Source organism: Gavialis gangeticus, unplaced genomic scaffold (assembly GCF_001723915.1).
Source record: "Gavialis gangeticus isolate Ggan-Ray unplaced genomic scaffold, GavGan_comp1, whole genome shotgun sequence".
Lineage (NCBI taxonomy): Eukaryota > Metazoa > Chordata > Crocodylia > Gavialidae > Gavialis > Gavialis gangeticus.
Genome location: NW_017729032.1, coordinates 9,867,386 through 9,881,232, shown reverse-complemented (window position 1 = coordinate 9,881,232; position 13,847 = coordinate 9,867,386). Strand labels below are relative to the sequence as shown.

The 13,847-nt window shown below is 44.0% G+C and overlaps 2 long non-coding RNA genes across 3 annotated transcripts in view; both read right to left on the bottom strand.

The window, feature by feature from the left end:
• Window positions 1-1,024, bottom strand: part of LOC109303370 — a 2,706-nt gene extending 1,682 nt beyond the window's left edge. Inside the window, exon 1 of the long non-coding RNA XR_002099075.1 lies at window positions 37-1,024. This is a non-coding gene — a long non-coding RNA (uncharacterized LOC109303370). The remainder of the gene's footprint in view (window positions 1-36) is intronic.
• A 404-nt stretch (window positions 1,025-1,428) lies between these two features.
• LOC109303056 lies at window positions 1,429-13,308 on the bottom strand. Of its 2 annotated transcripts, XR_002099000.1 has the most exons (4): window positions 9,154-13,308; window positions 8,814-8,949; window positions 4,962-5,097; window positions 1,429-2,980 (listed from the first exon to the last, which is right to left on the bottom strand). It is a non-coding gene; the product is annotated as an uncharacterized LOC109303056 (long non-coding RNA). The 2 variants fall into 2 exon arrangements; XR_002098999.1 differs by lacking the exons at window positions 1,429-2,980; window positions 4,962-5,097 and adding an exon at window positions 6,024-7,298 and having other exon boundaries at window positions 8,097-8,949.
• Window positions 13,309-13,847: the final 539 nt, after the last annotated feature.

The following is a 13,847-nucleotide window of genomic DNA, read 5'->3' as shown; positions in this document are numbered from 1 at the left end:
GGTCCCTTCTGACCCTAGAAACTATGAAACTATGACCTCCCTGGAGTTAGATGAAGGATGAATTTAGCTTTGGGAAGAAAATGACTCCAGAATAAAGAGGATGTTAACAATGGAAGCAAGGATACCACACCAGTTCTAATGCTAGCAAAAGAGTTCTCATTAGTAGAAAAAGAAATGAAATGTCTTTCACTTGTGCCACAAACTCTCTCTCTGAAAATAGATATCAGGCTAGTTGTAACTCTGAAATTACACAAGAGTTCTTGCACTAGCATTTTTGTTTGGGGAGAAGTTGGCTTTCACAGTGTTCAGTGTTCCAGATTACAAACTGGGGCGGTAATGTTGTCGGGACATGCTCTCATTTTATTATTATTTGAATTGTTAAAGTCTCCTTTAAATATTTCAAACCAGTTTAAAGGACTTATATTTTGATGCAAAACAATATAGATCTGAGCCCATATTAAAGAAGCCACTACTGAAAGCTGAGTGGAGTTTTTCAGTTGACTAAACTGACATGCCGCACTGCAGCATTTGGCTTTGGGTAGTTCCCAACAAAGCTAGCGATCCTGGGTCTTCACGTTGTAAAGAGGTTTGCGAACTCTTTTTTTTTAAAGCAGGTTCTTGTCATATATCACTTCTCTCCTTTAGGGGCCAAGGAGTGGGGATGGAGCTTCGATCTGGTTATGTGCATTGGTGCCAGACTCACACGCTGTAGAAAATCGGCTGCTCAAAAATTAAAGCTGAAATAACGATGCACATTAGGAATCAAAGAAATCCCACCCAGCATCTCTTCACCAAAGGTTGCCCAGCATCGCTTGATAAAAAGAACATCTAAATCTCAATGAGTTGTCACTGATGACCAAGTGTGAAACTAGCTCTGAAACATATGGCCAATTAAAATTCTCAGAGTCTGTGTGGAGAAAAGCCAAGTGAGCGTTAGGCAAGCATCATTGTCTTCTAGAAAATAGTGAGGGAATGATTCCAAGTGACTGGGCACTACTGAGGAGACACTTGAAGTATTTAGAAGAGCTATGAAACTATGAAAACTATGATCTAAACATGCCTAGACTGATTCTTCTACTTTGCATTTCTGTCTTCCTTTACATAAAGCATTTGAAACAAATGGCATAGGAAGTCTTTGTAGATGAAAGAAAATAAGCATGTGCTCTCTGGATATTACCAGCTAGAGACAGACAAAACTCCATTTTGCAGTGTTTTGCATTAGTTTAGTGCAGGGGTGGGCAAAATGCAGCCTGCCAGGCCATTCTATCTGGCCCGCAGGGCCCCTTAAATATTTAGAAAATTAATATTTATCTGCCCTTGGCTGCCTGTCACGCGGCCCTTGATGGCTTGCCAAAACTCAGTAAGCGGCTCTCCGCCCAAAATAGTTGCCCACCCCAGGTCTAGCACATAAGATGCAAGTACCCAAAATCTAATACTTGGTGCATTTATTTCACTTTTAATCTCTGAGTATATTTACAAGGATGTCTAACTATTATTAGCTCTGACTTGCAACAGGGTTAATGACACCCTGAGGCTAGATTCTTCTCTCTGAGACAGAAGTGCAAGCAAAGTAAAATAAGAGGTCAGCATAATACCAACGTAACCCAAAGCAAAATCTGAAAGTGAGAGGTGAGAACAAGTGCCACATTGGGTCTGAAGACAGGTTCATCTTGCCCAGTATCTCACAGTGGCAGAGTAGATGCTAAGAAAAAAAGTATTTATGCAAGAATTATCCAGACTGATCTGTGTCCTGCTTTGCCCTCTCTTCTCTTACAACTTCCCACTTGCAGAATCCTGGGAAGGTCCAAGTTGTAGACACTGCAGACATGATTTACCTACGAGTCTATGACAATCAACTCCTGCCTCCGCTTGTGCTCGTCAGCTTCTATAAATTGTGATATAACAGTAGTGTTTGGGGGCAGATTCCATTTTAACCTAATAGGTGCATAAATTCACCTTGGGGCGTGTGAACTAGCTCAAGTCCTTAGACAACTAGTATTGCAAAAGGTCTTCCTCCTGCTTGCTGGTTTCTTGTGACTCAGTCTTAAGGGTAAGATGACTGTGCTTAACAAAAGCAGATGCATTAATGAATATTCGGGGACATGAGCAGAGTGGAATAGAATTACACTCAGGTGCCCAGTAGGTGGATTAGGAGCTGGCCCTTGATGTTCAGTTATTCTGCTAATATGGACATATCCAACATTTTTATCACTTGCCCAGCTGTAATAGAAAACATGAAAGAAAAATGTTTGATCATGCAAAAAACATACTTCTTTCATATCCTTTTGCATGAAAATGTTAATAATTGTGTGCTCAGAATGTAGAATTTATACCATTGTAACATTTACTGGATTTCTATGGCTCCATTGAAAGATACTATCTAGGTGAAATTTTAGGGCATTCTTATGCTTATTTAAAAAAATTCAGGATGCAATTCAAAGCTAAACTGCTCACAGATTGCAACAGTCCTTTGGGGAGACTTGGAACCCACCTTTACCACTCATGCTCTTTTCTAGTAGATTCACTGTCTAGTTTAATAGAAGTGCTTAGCACCTTGCTATCTAGCACAGAAATAAAGATCTTAAGATGAGCACAACTAACTGCCTTGGAGAAAGTTATTGGCACTTGCGATGACACCATATTACAGCCATTGAAGAATTCCATCCTTCAGGCATCAATGAATAAATGTACCACTGAGAATTTATTGGAGTTGTCTCATGCAACCCTCCTCCCCTCCAAATTCTACTGTCCATATAAAACAGGGCCTGTTTGGCCCAGCAGTGTTCACATGGCTGAGAATCAATTTGTACGGTGGCCAGGTTGAATTGCAGTTTAAAGCAGAAGGATCTAATTCTCTCAACTCTTACACCAGTGTAAAAGAGGGAATTCAACTAAACTGAAGTTAAGAATCAGCTATTCAGCTCAGATCCTCAGTTCCTATTTACAATTCCTCTTGCTTATAACCAGGGATCCTGAATTTCTGTTTTAAAAAAAATGCAAATTCTCTGATTAAAAAACCCCAAATCTGCATTTTCCCATGATTAAAATGTAAAGCCACTCCCTCTCTCTCTCTATATATGGGTATCAGTTGAACACAATGTTTTATCAATATATTTACAATTTTAAAGCAATTTGGAAGCCTACCAGTTCCTCAATCCAAAATAAAATACACTGTAAATATCTATAAATTCTGGCTTTTTATTTTGAGTGTATTATGGAAAATCAGAGCTCCCCCTTTGCTCACCAGGACATGGGTCCAGCTGCAGCTGTTCCCCTTCCCGTCCACTGCTTTGTGGTGCTGGGCAGCCCTGATATGCCCGTGCCCTGCCTATGCCATTACCCCTCACTCCCAACCAACAGGTCCCTGGCCAGCCTGGTGGCACCCCTCACATGCTCCTGGCCCTGCCAGTGCCCCTTACTTACCACCCACAGCCCCCTGCCCTCCCCAGCCCTGCCGGAGGGGGCCCTCGGCTGCTAGGGCTACAGGGCCGGGGACTCAGGTCTGCAGCTCCCCACCCCCAGCAACTCTGGAGCCCCAGCTGCTGCTCATGGGAGGTGGTGGCTGCTGCAGCAGGAGTGGTGCCTGGCTCCCCCTCCTGCATGGGCAGCATGGCTGAAGCAGGGCCCATGGGCAGAAGCAGATGCAAGGTATGGCTGCAGGCTTGGGGCTCCCTGCCCTGCTACCCTCCCCCTGGGTCCTCTGTGGGCAGGACCCAGCACAGGAAGGCACAGCACGGTGGTGAGGCTCAGTGCTGCTGCCAGGAGCCCTGCATCACCATGGCAAGGCACCCCCTACCCACCTGGCAGCAGCAGGGGGCACAAATCTGCACTGCCATCCCTGCTTCTGGTGGGTGAGCAGAGGGCACCTCACCATGGTAGTGTGGGGCTCCCAACGGTTACACTGAGCTTCCCCACCCCACTCTGCCCTGCTGTGCTGGGTCCTAACTGCTGGGGGAGGGCAGCAGGATAGGGGGCCTCAAGCCTACAGTGGGCAGTCCACATCTGCCCCAGCCTAAAAATCTGGGGGGCACATGCCCCCCAGGAGTGCACGCAGTACTGGGGAACCACCCCTTCCCATGGCTCTGTCCTGCTCTCCGCCTGGCCCTGTGGCTGCACATTCCCACCCCAACACCAGGCCCCATACATCACCCCGACTAGGCAGTGTCCCCAGCACCAGCCCTGCCCAACTCCCTCCCTCCCTCACTGTGGGGGAATCAATTCCCTGCCCTCCCCCCCGCAACAGACTTACCTGTGGGGAGCTGCTCGCCTGGCTGCCACGTGCACGTGCACACATGCACGTGGCACCCCTGCCTGATCGCCCTTCTCTGGCTTGCCCTTCGCAGGCTGAAATTCTGCCAGCCTGCAGAGGGAAACCCACTGTTTCCTGCGTTTTTCTTCTTTACAAGAGAAAATCCATGCTTCACCACATTTTTCCATGGTGAATGGAAAATCCAGATCCCTGCTTATAATTTGCTAGCATGTCATTCTCTTAAGAACCACGCACTAGTAGGGACTACAGCCCCATAGCCTTTAGACCCTAGGTTGACATGTAGGGCACATCCAGACAAGTGGGAACATGCATTTCCTGGGGGACAAGCAGCAGTGGTACACCTTGTGCTGTTGCTACTTGGCCCCTGGGAATGCCCATGCCATGTGAGCTCTGGCACATGACAGGTTACCCCAGGTGGGGTAGAGGAGGCTGGGGTCCTGAGGGCCTCTGGGAGCTGCAGCTGTGGTGCTCCTGAAGCAGAAAGCCTGGCCACCAGCTGGAGTGCAGCTCTGGCCAGCCAGACGTTGGTTTTGGGCAGCATGTGCTACCGCCACATGTGCCATCCTGCTTTATTTTGATGCACGCTTTTTTTGACCCCAGGTCTCCTGAGGTCAAAAGCGCCCCTGTTGCTGCAACGAAGCATGGAGAATGCCTGCATGTGTAGTGTGTGGAGGTCTGTGGCGTCACATACCGCATATCCACGCTTATCTGGACACATCCGTAATTTTTTCCAAGACACGGCGGTACAAACTGTAGAACAAGATTTTCACAACCCAGCAAGAGAGAAAAAGTAAAAAGTGGTCAACAGTCCTTTGTCCACAACTTTTCTAGAAAACAGAGGCAGATGAAGACAGAGGCTCTGAAATTTGGGCCAGAAAACCTTTGGTTCTGTCCTTTACATATTTGCTTTTTACACTGTAAATGACCATTGCTTTTTCCCAAGGGATTTATGATAAATCTTTTGGCAAACAACACAATGACAATATCCTACAAATGTTACTCCCTTTACATGGTAGAGCTTGGACCATCTTCGAATTGTCTTCATCTTTAATTGAATCCAACCATGTTCTAAACGTTCTAAAGTGCTGTCCTATAACTACTAGCACATTTTTATAACATATTAGGTCCTATCATTTATAAAGGCAAGAGCAAAATATGTTATAAGCATATAAAGACAGTCAGAACATTAGTTAAGCACATCTTCCAAATGAGAAAAATATAGCATAGATAGGGTACAAAGAGATCACAATGGGTTTTTTTAGAGTCTGCCCACATTAATGTTTTTAGAATCAGTTTGTGGCATGCTGATCTGACCCAACTGCAAGACTCAGAGGCCTGGCATTACATTAGTTGTGCTTTGTGTCCTGTCAAAAGCATGACAAAGCCAGCAGCCACACATTCAGACTTTTTGTCAAACAGCAGCTGCTTTGTTGCATGGAGCTTTTGCACAACAAACTTAATGAGTGCAGGGTCCTCCAAACCCCAGTATCCCACAGTGCTCTGCTCTTCCTCTCTTGTGCCTTCCAAGGGGGAGGGACAGGGAGAGCTGTTGGCTCCAATAACCTACCTAGGCAATGAGCTGTCCTAGAGCAATGCAAGGCCTGGTTTATTTGCCACAACGGTGAGGAGGCTGAAGGGGCTGGACAGGCAAGTGGAGACTTCCCAATCCACCCTTGCTGCCAGAGGGGGCTTCTGAGTGATCCTGTAATCCTTGGGGCTACCTATGGGTAGCAGTGGCCAGTTCCAATTGGTTCCTACCATCCCAGGCTTATTCCAGCAGGCAGCTTGCGGGTACAGTAGCAACAGCTGATGGGCAAGCCTGTGAGTGAGCCTGTCCTGCTACCGACAGGCTCCCCTGGAGATGGGGGAGTTAAGAAGCAGCACTTCATTGCCCCCTGGATGGAGAGCCTGCCTTTGTGCTGACTGCCACACTCCAACCAGGGGGCTATAAATTGAAGTCATGCATGTTGTGCTACGTTTCCAAAGGGATATACAATTCCACAATACCTGTAGCAAGTCAAAAATAATGTCTGCTTAAGCCTTCAATTGGGTCCATATAGTAGCTTTTTCCACAATGCAAATATATATACCGTATTTAACTGAATCCAAGATTACTTCAAATTTGAGACAACAGCCCAGTTAGATTCTATATATGGAAAACTATAAATTTGAGTTTTCATCTGCTTCATGCATGAGAGGAAATGGAGCTGGAGCTGCACCTGACTGTAAGGGGGCAGGCAGCTAGTCTGCCTCTGGCTCCAAACTGGACTTGGCACCGGAGTTAGAGATACACCAGCCGCCTGCCACTCCCCCTGTACTCAAATACAAGCGGCTTCCTCCCATGCTAAATGAGGGGGAGAGATCTCATCTTGAATTTGAGTAAATACAGTAATAGGGCAACGTACAGGATCAGAGCCAGGATCTGTGAATCTAAAAGGCATGCATCAATACTGTTCAGGCTGAAGACCCAGCCCCACCAGCACAGAGTGGCAGCTGGACAAACTTCTATTTAAGTTCAGGCCACAATATATTAGGGGGACTACAATATATTAACCCCTCCTTCCTGTCACCAAATTCTGTGCATCCATACTGCAGCCTAACTGTGCTTCTGCCAGTGGTTTCAGGGAACTCTGGACAGATGTCCATAGCACCTCACAAAGGCACAGAAGTCCTGCAGGATGTGCATACAGAGCCTCAGAAAGAGATGAAATAACACTCTGGGAAGTCCTACTGTGCAGAATCCAGGGAGCAAAGAGGTCCAGGTAAACTAGTTACTGTAGAATAATTAAATTCAATTAATACAATAAAACAGGGGTATCAGACTTATCCAGCCCAATGAGCTCCAGCCCTGTATCCTGCCTCCAGGGCATGCCTGGATTGGGTCCCAGGCTCTCTGTGCATGTCAAAGCCAGTGTGCAGGGCTGCTCCAGTGCAGGCACCGCATGTAACATATGCCCCATGCTACGTGCAGACTAAACTCTTGAGTGGGGCTAGTGCATGCTGCAAACAGCGCACAGGCCTAGACTGACTGTGTGTGCTGCACACAATACACAGGGTAGGCCCAGTGCACGCACTGTATGCGCTGCCCACACCAGATCAACCTTGCATGCTGGCTCTGGTGTGGCCCAATCTGGGACTGGCCCCAGAGCCAGTGCCTAGTGCCAGTTAAGTGTAGGTACTGCAAGCAACATGCATCCCAGACCAACCCTGTGCCATATACAGCACCTGCAGTGCTGGATCCAGCCCATGTGCCAAACTGGCTCTGCACACTTTGTGCAAGGTTGGTCCAAAACTATGACGAGCTGGATCAGAGGGTTTCAAGAGCTGGATCCACCCTGCAGGTTGTATGACAACCCTGGGGTAAAACATTGGTGATACAAGCCTGTTAAAGGAAGACAGTCATGTTTTAACCCAGGGTAATGAAAAGGAGAAACACTTAGCTATCAGGGTTAGGAATGAGTATCCACTCTGACACAGGAACCCAAACCTGATAGAGTTAAATGTGGTCAGAGAACCTAAGCAGCATCAGTATGATGTTAAATTATAACTTTACCATCAGTATGAGGATACATTATAACTTTACGGTCTCTCCTTTAGAAGGGGGCAGTGCTTAGCTTTACCCTTTATGTCCCAGGAACATACCAGAGAAGAATCTGAGTCATAATTCCTCCTTGCTATCACTTTGCTCTGAGGATGGAGAAAATTCAGCCCTTGTCACAGAACTGGTTCACCCATGTGTGCTCAAGTAGTGAGTGGAATAGCTCCATATGCCTTCCCCTCTGCAGGTCATATCACACCATAAACTACTGTTCTTCTCAGTCACAACCTGGGAAGATTAAAGCTGAGAGGCTGAATAATGGCTGTGATGGTTTTGGTACACATACTTGCTACTCTAGTTGACATTCACTAAACCAGGCAAAGTATTGTGAATCTTCTTTCTGGAGTTGTTACATCTGAAGATCTGTAGTTCCTCGGTATGCTTTTTTTTCGGTTGTTCCCCCACCAGCAGAAAGCTTAATTAGAACATAGTACAAAATTTACTGCTGTTCAGACCATAGCCAAAAAAAAGAAAAGCATATTTACATGGTGAGAAAGTTCACAAAGGCACAGCTGCCTTTGTTCATAGCATGAGCTGTGCAAAGTCGTTCACTCCCAAAGATCTGACTCTATGTCCATCTTTTTCTTGTGACGAATTTCTGTTCCCCATCCCCCTTTGCTCATTGACCTTGCTATTAGATGGAAAAGCTAGTTGGGCGCAGCTTGAAAAAACAAGTTATACATAATTTTGGTGTAAAAAGCCCTCTCCCTCCACAGCATCCTACCTTGCTCATTCCATTCCCTAAACACCCTGGGTTGCTAGAGATGTGTACACAACATGCTTCCATCTAATGATGTGCCTAGGATGGAGGCAGCCAGTGCTGCTCCCAGCCCCAACCTCTATAAAGCCAGTTTGGAAAAATGCTGTAAGACACTCTATTGACCCCTTAGTCAGCAACCTGCAACACCAGCAACAGTGAAAGCTAAAGGGTGGGTTGAACATTACCCAACAACAAGGTCCTCCTCCTCCCTTCTCCACAGAAAAGGGTTTCTAAGAAACTGTTCCAAGTAGCAACTGTAATTGTTCTGCTGCATGCACATACAAAGGCAGCTTCCATGTGTACAAAATATCCTTGATTTGCCTGTAAAAAAAATTGAGAATTAGGTTCAGCTTTGTACTCCTTGAATAAGCACAAGATTGCCATTTATCAGTCTGCTAATGTTAATTAATTTTGAAGAATAAGCACTTCAAGCCTGTACCATACTGTGCCTGGAATGGCTGTCAGGACTAACATAATGATTTCAACTCTGAAGTAGTTTCTGCATTTTGACTTCTAATCACATACCTTTTAGAACTGCCTTTCTCCAGAGCATATTTTCAGGGCAAGGGAGAAACAAATGGGCTCTTAACACAATAAAGATCCCATCACGCAACTGCTTATTGTATTCCAAGTCAATCCACATTGCTGCCTTTCCCATTTTCACATAGCTAGCTCCAGCTCTCCTCTGTGGTTTGATGGAAAGTCCTCCCGGAGAAATCAGAATGATTTCTCAAGCTGTGCCGAATTAACATGCCAGCACTATGGAAGCTAGATCCCTAGGTGCGGACACAACTCTGCAGGCAGTAGTTTTTTTGTGGCCAAAGCTACATACACTAGTTCCTCAAATGACTTGTTTGCCTGGTTGAAGCTGCTCTTGGCTGCCGGAATTGTTTGCATCCACTCCAGGACTTTAGCTGGCAGAGCTATGTCAGCTGTTGGGTGCAATAGGGATGTATTTTGTAGCCGTGTTGGTCCAAAAGTTTGCAAAGAAAGATCATTTTTCAGTTGGTCTCATAAAAGGTATAGCCTCTGAACCAAGAGTTCTAGTTTTGCATAGCTCTGTTGCAGACTTTTGTAGACAACTAAAGCTGCTGTGGTGAGATGTTCCTGACTACTTTGTCTACACTAGTGTTGCTAGCAGCATGGGCATCCTGCCAGGTAACGTCAAGTGCCTCTATACCCAATGCTCTTCTTCAGTAACACAAGCCTCCCTTCTGCTGGCAGTTACCGGCATACTCCTTCAACAGGGCAGCATAAGATTTCTGCTTTCCAGCAGCTGGCAGGGGTGCATACAAGCACTCCTGTGACTCCAGCTGGCTGCCCTGGCTGTTCAGCAGCTGGTGCCTTCCTAGAGGGCACGTCACACCGCCAGCACAGCTGCTGGGTGGAGCCATTAGAAGCATGTTTCTAAGAACAGAGGCAGGGCAGCGTAAGCAAGGCTTAAAGCCCAGGTCAAAGTCCAGTGAACTCAAAGATGAGTCCCAAAAGGAAACTGCGTCTTTAATAATTGTTGCCCTTTTCCTGTTTTTTTTCCTTTGCAAAAGCAGCAAAATAGTGACTCTTTCGTAAGTAGACACTGCGAAAACAAGCTGCTAGTCACTGTTGCTGAATCTAATCGTTAGTTAGGATAACCACTACATGCTGATCCTTGATATGTCAAAGGTACATGACCATATATGAAAGCTTGATCCACAAGGACTGGAGGGAAGGTATGGGTTAGCTTCTTACAAACTCTGCTCTGGGTGATATCCCAATTACATGGTCTTAAAAAAACCCTGACAAAATGGAGTGAACCAAATCCCCTGGAACCTTCAGCCTGAAAGGGAACCTTGCAGAGAACTGGAAAGACCTTCAGTGCTTCCCAGTTTTCCTGGAACAAATGGGATCTGCAGGGAAAATAACATCCAAGGCTATGTGCAGGCAGGAAATAGGAGCAGGCCTTCACAGAAATGGAGGGGCGGGGGACAGAAGGCAGAATCATGGAAGTTATTGCAGCAGGCTGGAACAAGTGATTTGCACATACAAGTCTCTTCTCTATCACCGTCATCCCCCTGCATTAAACGTAACTACTCCAACTCAAACTGCAATGATTTACTAAGTCTGCCAGAAGGGGCTCTTGCTTGAGTGATGCTCTCAGGGTAGGGCTGTTTCATAAGGATCTTAGCTACAGCCTAGCTCAATTTTTGGTGCTCACTTAAAAAGTCTGCTTGAAAGATAATGGTTAAAAAACAAGTTGCAATGGCATCCAGCTGGTACTCTCCAAGATTCTTCACATTTCATAAAAGTTGTTTTCTTTGAATTAATGTCCTTGAACTATTATATACAAAACAAGTAAGCCAGCAGAACGTGTGGAAAGAAGGGAAAGGATCCAACTACTTCCTTATCACCATACATTTCTTCATCTTTTATCACCAGCCACTTACCACTCTCAATTTATTCTTTCCCCAACAAAAATGTGCTTAATGTTGTAATTAATGTGTGTTTAGCAGTAGTTTGATTTTCAAAGGTACTGGGCTTCTGCAGTTCCCCTAAACATCAGTAGATCTTGAGGGTATTTTGAGTTTTCTAGCTCAAGTCATATATGTATACGTTTCAAAGGATACCCAAAGCTGGTTTCTCAGTGTAGCATGCCGGCAGAATTGAAGTTGCAGCAAAAGGCTGACTGACTTGTTGGACGTGCAATGCTTTGATTACTGTGATAACATTTAAGTACACCTACACTCCATACAAGTTTGCATATCACATAGGAGCCACAATTCCCTTTGTAGAAGTGTGCATGTTGAAACCCATGACTGCTTTTGCAACTGGACACAGCAGCAATGGAAGTCTGCCATCAGTGTAATCCTAGTCACGGAATTGGGGCTTTGCTGTGAGCATACTAGGAAAAATGCATCAACCTGAAAAGGAAATGGAATTTTCTTTTTGCATTCAATTACTGAAACTTTCTTACATGTCTCCCTGCAAACTATCAGAGTTGACTAGCAGTGAAAATTTACCTGACATAAAATGATATATTTTAGGGACCCTAACAGCTCATTTTTGAACTGAGTCACACCTTTCCTTTAATATTACTAAGAGAGCAGAGAATATGGTAACTGAATTTTAATGGCTACTTTGACTTTTCCTTTGAAGTTGTTTGCTTAGTTGTGACACTGTTTTCTGTGTATCATCTTAATAGAACTGGGCAACACTACATGGCTGAAGCAACCCTATTAGTTTGCCTTCATTAGATCACCTAAGCTAAAAAAAGATAACACTAAATCAGCATGACTAGATTTTCAAGGAACATGAAAGCTCTCTAAGTGGGTCAAGTCTTTGGCACACCTTTCTGGTCTAATTTTTTCAATGTGATAGATACACTAGCCATGCTTTCTGAGAGCAAATGTGCTGATGTGCTGTCAGGGCTAATTTCATGGTTGGAAGTTACATTCTACTCACATTAAATCTTCTTAGATTTCTTGTAGGCATCATACCATAATAAACTACCATGTGTGTTTCTCATGGTCTACAGGATAAAGCTGGAATCTCTTCTTTAAGAGCACCAAGGCACAGTTCAAGATCTAAAACAGAGGATCCCAGTTTTATCCCCACTACTGCCACGAAGTTCTATGTAGTGAAGCAAAAAGCAGCAGTTGACACCAAGTTCTGGGATTCCAAAGACTTGCAGTAACCTGCACTCCCTTTCTTGTTATGTAGCTGCTGCTGAATTGCTGCCAGATTTCCAGGAGAGAAACATGTTTATGCTACATGAAGAGAATCCAGAGCTTCAGCACTGAAGGATTCTTGGGCTGAAAAAACAACAGGTTGTTAGTTCAATTCCAGTGCATGCCAGAGCATTTGAAAACAAATTAATGATCTGTTAAAATGCGTTTGAGCCCAAAATGTTTTCACATTTCCAATGCAATTACAAGCCTCAGAAGTCTTTCTGCAGAATGTCTTTTCCTCAAAATGTTAAATTTTGGATACAAATTTTAGGGAATTCCCTTCAACTTAACATGATACCATGTGGAAATCCACCCTCTACCTCCCCCCCGCAATAAAATAAAATAAAATTCTTCCTTTCTTCCTCTCCTCTCCCCCACTGCAAACAAGCTGGGAAAGTAGAAAAATAGGAAGACAGAAGAAAGGGGAAGACAGGCAAAGCAACCTGTTAGAACAGAGAGAACCCTCTTATTTCAGGCACAAGAGGCTGGGAGGAAGTAACAAAATGAGCATTTGTACTCATTTACTTCTGTTCTTCTCCCCTGTAATACTACTAGTTTTTGTTTTTCATATCTGTAAGGAGGATTTGAAAAACGAAAGAATGGAAAACAAGGTTTTGCATTTCCCCAAAATGAGCAACACTGTAATTCAACTCCTTCTTTTGTTATTGAAATTCCTTTCTGCCCCACTCACCAAACTTTTTATAGAGTAAAAATTGTCAAGGGTTTTCATATGTAGAATTGTGAAAGCTTAATTCTTGGTACAGGAGCCTGAAGTATTAGAGACAGGAAGGCACTTTTTGACAATACCAAAACAAACAAATGAACAAACAAAATTCCCTCGCCACTAAACAGTAGTAAATAGAAAATGGTCTATTTTTCTTCTAAGGCTTTAGATTAAAATTAAGCTTTTTATAACATTTTAACCCTGATGTTGTACATGCAAAAAAAAAAAAAAAAAAAAGTTATGGTCATTTGGAAAAATTTTTCCCAAATGCCCAAAATTTTTTTTTTTTTTTATGGTTTTTAATCAAAAATAAATTTTTTTAAAAATTTTACCCCTGTTTTTTTAAATGAAAAAAAAAAAAAAAGTTATGGTCATTTGGAAAAATGTTTGCCATATTTCAGTTAACTTCCATCCTGTCATCAGATCAGGCCCTTCACAAGTTCAGAACACAACTGCATAAATGGCAGTTACAATTCGAGCTCTGAACATTCAGATTTCTGGACATACGACATCTCATCTGTAGACACTAGATATTTCTTATCCCATGTTACAGTAGGTGGGAGTCTGTAAGACTTGCCTGCAAGGCCTGAGTTTGTTGCATCATAACTCTGAGAAAGAAGCTAACAGGAAATGAGGTTTTCATTTTTAGAGTTGCAGTCCTACATTTGAAATATCTTCAGAACCTGGTTAAGCAATTTTCTGCTTACAATTTCATTTTAATCAAACTGAAAAGAAAGCAAATGATTATGTACATCTCAATGACTTGCTTTACTTCCTTTCCATGACTGACG